The sequence below is a fragment of the Arachis hypogaea genome, chromosome 9 (assembly GCF_003086295.3).
Source record: "Arachis hypogaea cultivar Tifrunner chromosome 9, arahy.Tifrunner.gnm2.J5K5, whole genome shotgun sequence".
Lineage (NCBI taxonomy): Eukaryota > Viridiplantae > Streptophyta > Magnoliopsida > Fabales > Fabaceae > Arachis > Arachis hypogaea.
The window spans coordinates 98,665,406-98,673,107 of NC_092044.1; the positions used below are offsets into that span (position 1 = coordinate 98,665,406).

The 7,702-nt window shown below is 35.7% G+C and overlaps 1 long non-coding RNA gene and 1 pseudogene across 1 annotated transcript; both read left to right on the plus strand.

Moving 5' to 3' along the window:
- The first annotated feature begins 3,681 nt into the window (after positions 1 to 3,681).
- Positions 3,682 to 6,583, plus strand: LOC140175346 (uncharacterized). The gene is made up of 2 exons (XR_011865964.1): positions 3,682 to 4,024; positions 6,210 to 6,583. It is a non-coding gene; the product is annotated as an uncharacterized lncRNA (long non-coding RNA).
- Positions 5,103 to 6,167, plus strand: LOC140175400 (transcription factor MYB20-like; annotated as a pseudogene).
- Positions 6,584 to 7,702: the final 1,119 nt, after the last annotated feature.

The following is a 7,702-nucleotide window of genomic DNA, read 5'->3' on the forward strand; positions in this document are numbered from 1 at the left end:
ATAAGTGGGATGATCAAGTTGGCATTGCACAACAAACAGTCTTGCAACACATCTGTGCAAATCTCTCTGGTTTGGATGGACTAATCCCAACTCATCGAGCACTCGCCCCTGAGAACTCTCTGTTGCACCGTATCATCACTCACATTCTCACTCCACAAGGCGGTTCTCACCACAGAGTAACAGTTTCTGATTCTATCATTTTATTTGCTCTTCTTACTTCTTCCCAAATTTCATTTGCTTATATTATGATATGTCATATGTGGGAAGTAGTGAAAAGTACCAAAAAAGGCTAATCTTCCTTATGGCATGTTCCTCACATGTATATTTGAGTATTTTAAGGTTGATTTGACTAATGAATCTGTTGAGAACAAGGTTTCAATGATTAAAGGAGGAGGAATTTCGGGCAAGAAAGGCAAGAAATCTGTCCCTTCTGAACCATCTCTCAGTGATCTGGAGAGCCATCCTGAACCCTCAAATGTTACTGCATCAATCCGGGAGGTTCTCAATGAGATGCGCAACATGTCCAAGTTGATGTTCAAATCCCACAAGACTGCCAGAAAATTGGAATATGAACAGGAAAGGGCTTGGAAGAAATGTCATGATAGAGTTGGCTTCATGATTAAGAGCTTTGATGATGAAATGGAACAGGGGATTACGAAGCTGATTCCGGTTCAGAATTCAATCTTTCTGATGATTGATGACTGTTTGTTTACTTTTATTTGATATTGGCTCCATTAGGCTCAATCTATTTTTTTTTGTATGAGCATGACTTGATACTCACTTGATACCCTCTTGCTACCTTATTATGAATATTTTGGTGTGTCTTTCATCTTTTGTGCAGGTTCTCCTTGATGACAAAAGGGGAGGAAAATTAGTTTCCAAAATTGAAATTGAAACTAATGAAACAGGGGATGAGATTTGCTGAAACAGGGGATGAAATTTTCAATTGAAAATTTATGATCACCCTTGTTTAAAGAATGCATGTTGTTATTGCATTTGTTTCACTATGGTTACTGCTGCTGGCATTTGGCATTTGGTAGTTTATGATGTTGTTTGACAAATATATTATTCTGATTATATAAATGCCTAAATGTGGATTTATCTTGATGAACATATTTTTATAGGAATATTCTTATTCATCTTGGCAAACATGTTGGTTTGAAAATTTATTTTTTTTGGCAGTTTCTTTAAATTATGATATCTAACTGCTGCCATGTTTTGATCAAATGATTTCAAAAATATTTTCCTTACTTGAATAATATGGCTCTGATATCTTGACTGGAAAATATTTGAAATATTTTGAACAACACTGTTTTGTGCTCAGTTGATGTGTGTAAATAATTGAGTAGAAAATCAGATTACTGATAACAAACGAGTTTTGTTTATCATTCAAAATCTGCTCATAAATCAAGCATTTAGCATCATGAATAAATATGCTAAATAACATTGATATTTAGAGGCTTGATTAAAATGTTACAGGTTTATGCCTCCTTTGGTAAAATAGCATACATTAAGGGGGAGCTATGTGACATTTAGAAAGGGGGAGAAATTCAATCTTCAAAGGAAGTATTCCTTACTCAATCTTTAAAATTTCTTTCCATTTCAATTTTAATAATGTTTGTCATCAAGGGGGAGATTGATGAGTTTGAAAAACTCTAATTTAAATTGATGATGATCAAACATTATTAACAGCAAAATTATTAATCTAATCTTGATTTATATATGTTAATTAATTAGTTTTGCTGTGCAGGTATAAAATGGGCCGAAAATAAAATTCTGGTGCAAGCCCAATTCAGCTTTGGTGTTAGTATATTATGATCATATATGGCTGAAACCATTGGGCCGAAATAAAAATGTTGCTAGCCCAATGATTAATATATTCAGCATTAATATGAAGTTAGCTTCTTGTGGCTGAATAGAAAATAAATAATTTGGGACAGAAATTAATTGTTGTTACAACTAAGCCCAACTTCACATTTGATGAGAGTTCCCAATGCATGATCCGAATCCACTAAGCTTAGAAAGAAAAGTTCCATTACTTCCAACGGAACTCCTTTGCTCATCATGATGGATTTCAAATTTATTAGAGTGAAGTTAATAAATGTATGGGAAATATGAGAAAGAGTGTCATTGACATGATTGATGGCATTAATATTACACGCCACCCAGGGAAGTAAAAGCAAGCTATTTTTAATTAATTTATTTAATCACTTTGAATTGCTTTTCTTTAGATTCTCTCTTCTCTCTCATCTCTTTCTCTCTTCTTTTTCGGTCCTTGCCCAGGAAATAATAGATGCTATGTTCATCTACCAAAAAGAAAAAGAAGAAGCTGCATACATCAAGACCATCAAGTTAATGATGGCACGGAAAAGAAATCAAAAGTATGTTGTGGCTGAGATAATCACCAAATGTGGTAAGATTTGGTGAGGTAATCTCGAATCCTTCATACTCAAAAAGAAGGAAGAAGATTCGGCCAGGAAGCTGAGATTCTTGGAGGCATGGCTTGTCTCTGATTCTGCTCAACCACCACAGGAAGTAGCTAGAGTGGCGAAGTGATGGAAGAGGCAGAGATTGGAGCAGATGAAGCCATCATCATCATGAAGCATCAAGGGCCAGAAATCCATCTTGGAGAGGAAGCCAAGGATGGAGCGCTCGGATTGATGAAGAGTGATGACCAAGGAAGGACTAGAGGTATTTTGCATGTTGGTTTTTGCATTAGATACCTCTTCTCTCTCTGTGGTCGAACCGGTTCATTTTGAAGGAAAGGAAGCTAAGCTCGGGTGTGTGTTTTAACTGTGAAGGCTTCACTTCTCTATAAAAGGGGTGAACAGTCATGGTTTGATTCAAGGAAAGAAAGTGAGAGTGCAAGGCACAGAAGTCTCAAAGCTACCTAAGCTTACAGATTTTCTTCTCCTTCAATGTTTTCTGTTTTGTAATTTTTTTGTTTAATTTTGTCATGTCTTGAGTCTCATGGAAAAAGGCAAACAGTGAGGTTTGTATGAAAAAGCCATAGAGCGAAAAAAGGCAGAGAGTGCAAAATTAAAAGGAAAAGCCATAGATGTCTTAGAGTTTCTTTGTTCATGTATGTTGTGTTTCATGATTCTGTGGGAATCCCCTTGTAAGTTGGGTTAGCACTTTACAACTTGTAATCTGGATGATTATAGTGAAATTCCATCATTGTTGTGATGGAGACTGGATGTAGGCTGCACTGCACTTAGCAGCTGAACCAAGATATATCTGGGTGTAATCTTCTCTCTCTCCTACTTCACTTCTGTTTCTACTATTCAGATAAAAAATAAAAAATGTCTCGTGTCAAGTGACGAGACAAAATGAAAATGTCTCGTGGCTAGGGACGAGATAAAAACAGAAAAATCTCCTCTAAGTCCAGCAAGTGTTTGCAAGCAAAAAAGGGGGCTAAGATTCAACCCCCTTCTCTTAGCCACTGAAACTATCAGCTTCCTAAATTTGCAGTGGAATTCAAATTAGAGAAGCACTTCAACAACAATTAGATGCTCAAAAGATTCTTTATAAACAACTAGGGGGTATATATATATATATATATCACTATTTTTATTCTTTTTATTTCACTCTTAATTAATTATTTTTATGTTGCAAGAATATTGAATCTTTTAATTAATCATAATATATATATATATATATATATATATATAACTGTGAAGGTTGGTTTTGACTTTGATGAGTTTCGAAGTGCAGCATACGCGTTAATCAAATCACACAGACACAATAAAACCCTACTGATGCCTTTAAATTAAAGCCCTTTAATCTCCTCTATTTCTTTTAATTGTTTTCATAACACCAATTAAATATATCTATGACCCTACACTGTAGGAGTGATTGGCGGCGAGATTTCGGATTAGGAAGCATCTTGAGAGGAACATAACAGAACATAGAAAGTAAAGGAAGCAATCTGTTGAGAGGAACAGAGAGGACAAGGACTCCAAGTTTAGGTTGATTTCCCTAATTACCTCTCTGCGATTCAGATTTTCACCAACAACACTTTCAGGTATATATATACATTCTTTATGAAAATTGAAATGGACTTTTGATTTGTTTCACCAGCAACTACTTTATTCTCCACTATTTCATTTTTCACGTATTAAGAACAAAGAACTCCCTTATTCCATTTCTATCGCTTTCCCACATTCTCTTCTTTTTTCACACTTCTCTTTGTAAGTATCTTCTCTTGTCTTTCTTGTTCACTTTTACTTACTTATTCATCTCTGCATGTCAATAGTGAAAGCAAGAACCTTTGATCTGAAATGCTTTTCTTTTTTATTCATCATTTATTTGCTTCAAATGTATATACATAAAATCTTTTTAATAATGATTTATTTGTAGTTTCATTTTCGTTCCTGAGCTAAAAAAGGTGCTAGAAGCCTAAAAGGGTTCTTGAGCTGAAGATGATTAATCAATCTGGTGTTGAATGCTGATGTGTGATGTTTCCATTTTGAATGTGTTGGTTTATGTCTTTTTATTGTTTGGTTTATTGGATTCTCAAGTGAAGAGGGATGAAAATTTGTTTTGTGGGTTTATTCCATTAGATTACTATGAGAAGTTGAAATCTTTGAACTTTGGAGAGTTTTCTTGACTATTGAATGATTGCAAGCCATGAAAACCAGGAGTGTTTTGAGTGACGAGAAGGGTAAGGGAAAGCAAAATGTGATGGTTACTTGTTTACTACATTGTTCTGCTAATGTGAATGATAAGTTTAAATTATTTTTTATCATAGAGTTTAAATTATAAATTTTAAATCTTAAATTTTAAATACTCCAAAAGTTGAAAATTATAAAATTAATTTTACAAATAAGAAATTTGACAAATATTAGCTAATTAATTAAATAATTTGATCTATATTTATATTTATTTTGATGGAGTTCTACCATTTCTTTTCATGCAAGTAAGTGGTGCTGCTCTATCTCAAAGCTTGTTTATGTGCATATTCTTGTTAGCAACTCTTTCTCTATCTATATTATCACCTTGTTTGTGTGTTGTTATCATAAGATGATGTGATAAAGTTGGGTTGAAGAAGGGGCCATGGACTGCAGAAGAGGACAAGAAGTTGATCAACTTCATCCTCAACAATGGCCAATGTTGTTGAAGAGCTGTTCCTAAATTTGCAAGTTCCCTTCTTATCATGTCCACCACATACATTTAATATGTAGGAATTTGGATATGATAAAATAGGAAAATAACTTTGATGCAAGCTTGTTAAGGTGTGGTAAAAGTTGTAGGCTTTGGTGGACAATCTCAGGCCATACGTGAAAAGAGGCCTTCTATTAAAATATGAAGAGAAAATGGTCATTGACCTCCATGCTCAATTAAGAAATAGGTGCTTTTTTCTATCTCCAAAGACAAAAATTATAGACAAAGTCTTTGTTTATGATTGTAGTTTTTTAAAGTTGAATGCATACGTTAATGATTAATAATAAAGAAAGCAAAATTTATGATAAGATGTAACTTTCAAGTGGCTTTAAAGTCATTATTCCTTTTCAATAATAAATAGTATTGTTGTTTGGTAGGTGGTCTATGATTACGTCACATTTGCCTGGAAGAACTGATAATGAGATCAAGAATCATTGGAACACCCACATCAAGAAAAAGCTCAAGAAATTGAGAATTGATCCTGTCACATACAAGCCATTCTCTAATAACACCATTGACTAAAATCAGATCAAATCAGAATAACCACCACTTCAAGAGCAAGAGCAAGAGCAAGAACAAGATCATCACGACTCTTCCATACTTGCTGAACTTGAAATTGAGGAGGCGGAGAAGCCTGAGGCAGAGGATCAATTCATGTCCCCACTGTTTGAATCAATGGACACAATAATATTCAATGATTTTTGTACAGATAAAGTTCCAATTTTAGAATTTGATGAGATCCTTGCTTTATTTGCTGGTAATGCTTCTACTTCATCTACAGCAATAACCACTTCTTCACATAAACAAGCTTTGAGATAGATCAGCAACACCTACTTAATTAAATAAGAATTGATGGAAGACTATGATGATGATGGGGATGAAGATGACGCTAGGACTATGAAGGTTGTGGTAGACTTAGAGAAGGGAGGTTGAATCTATGCCTTCCTTTTAAGTTGCTGTTATTACCCTTTTAAAACAGATTTGCAATTCTGATTCTGTTTGAACTCAGCAGCGAAAATTTATGAGACAATTTATTTTTGTCTCAGGATTGTCAGAAAACAGAACACAGCAGAGAAGAGAAAAGCTAACACCAGCAAGTATCCTGGTTCGATTGCCTTGTGTTATGCAACCTACATCCAGTCTCCTCCACAACTATGGAAGAATTTCACTATAGTTAACAGTATTACATACACCAATAACACAGGATTGACCCAATCCTTTCACACTCAAGTTCTAACCTAACTTGACATTAGCTATGCTAATACCTAACTATTCACTCTTAGTGCTAACCCAACTAAGAAAGGGATACCTTACAGGTACAAGATACAGGACATAGACATACTGATGAGCGGATAATTTGTATGCTTTTTGGCATTGTTTTTAGTATGTTTTTAGTATAATCTAGTTAGTTTTTAGTATATTTTTATTAGTTTTTAGTTAAAATTCACTTTTCTGGACTTTACTATGAGTTTGTGTGTTTTTCTGTGATTTTAGGTATTTTCTGGCTGAAATTGAGGGTCTTGAGCAAAAATCTGATTCCGAGACCAAAAAGGACTGCAGATGCTGTTGGATTCTGACCTCCCTGCACTCGAAGTGGATTTTCTGGAGCTACAGATACCCAATAGGCGCGCTCTCAACGGCATTGAAAAGTAGACATCCTGGGCTTTCCAGCAATATATGATAGTCCATACTTTGCCCAAGATTTGATGGCCCAAACCGGCGCTCAAAGTCACCCTCAGAGATTCCAGCGTTAAACGCCGGAACTGGCATAAAACTTGGAGTTAAACGCCCAAACTGGCATGAGAACTGGCGTTTAACTCCAGAAAAGGTCTCTACACGAAAATGCTTCATTGCTCAGCCCAAGCACACACCAAGTGGACCCAGAAGTGGATTTTTACGTCATTTACTCATTTCTGTACACCCTAGGCTACTAGTTTACTATTAATAGGATCTTTTGACATTGTATCTGTACCTCATGACACTTTACACGTTTCCTTTGTGTACTTTCCACGGCATGAGTCTCTAAACCCCATGGTTGGGGGTGAGGAGCTCTGCTGTGTCTTGATGGATTAATGCAATTACTACTGTTTCTTATTCAATCATGCTTGCTTCCATTCTAAGATAATACTTGTTCTTAATCCGGATGAATGTGATGATCCGTGACAATCATCATCATTCTCAACTATGAACGTGTGCCTGACAACCACCTCCGTTCTACCTTAGATTAAGTAGTTATCTCTTGGATTCTTTAATCGGAATCTTCGTGGCATAAGCTAGGATTGATGGCGGCATTCAAGAGAATCCGGAAGGTCTAAACCTTGTCTGTGGTATTCTGAGTAGGATTCAATGATTGAATGACTGTGACGAGCTTCAAACTCCTGAAGGCGGGGCGTTAGTGACAGACGCAAAAGAATCACTGGATTCTATTCCGGCTTGATTGAGAACCGACAGATGAATTCCGTGTGCTGTGACAGAGCATATGCAATCGTTTTCACTGCGAGGATGGGAGGTAGCCATTGACAACGGTGAAACCCTACAT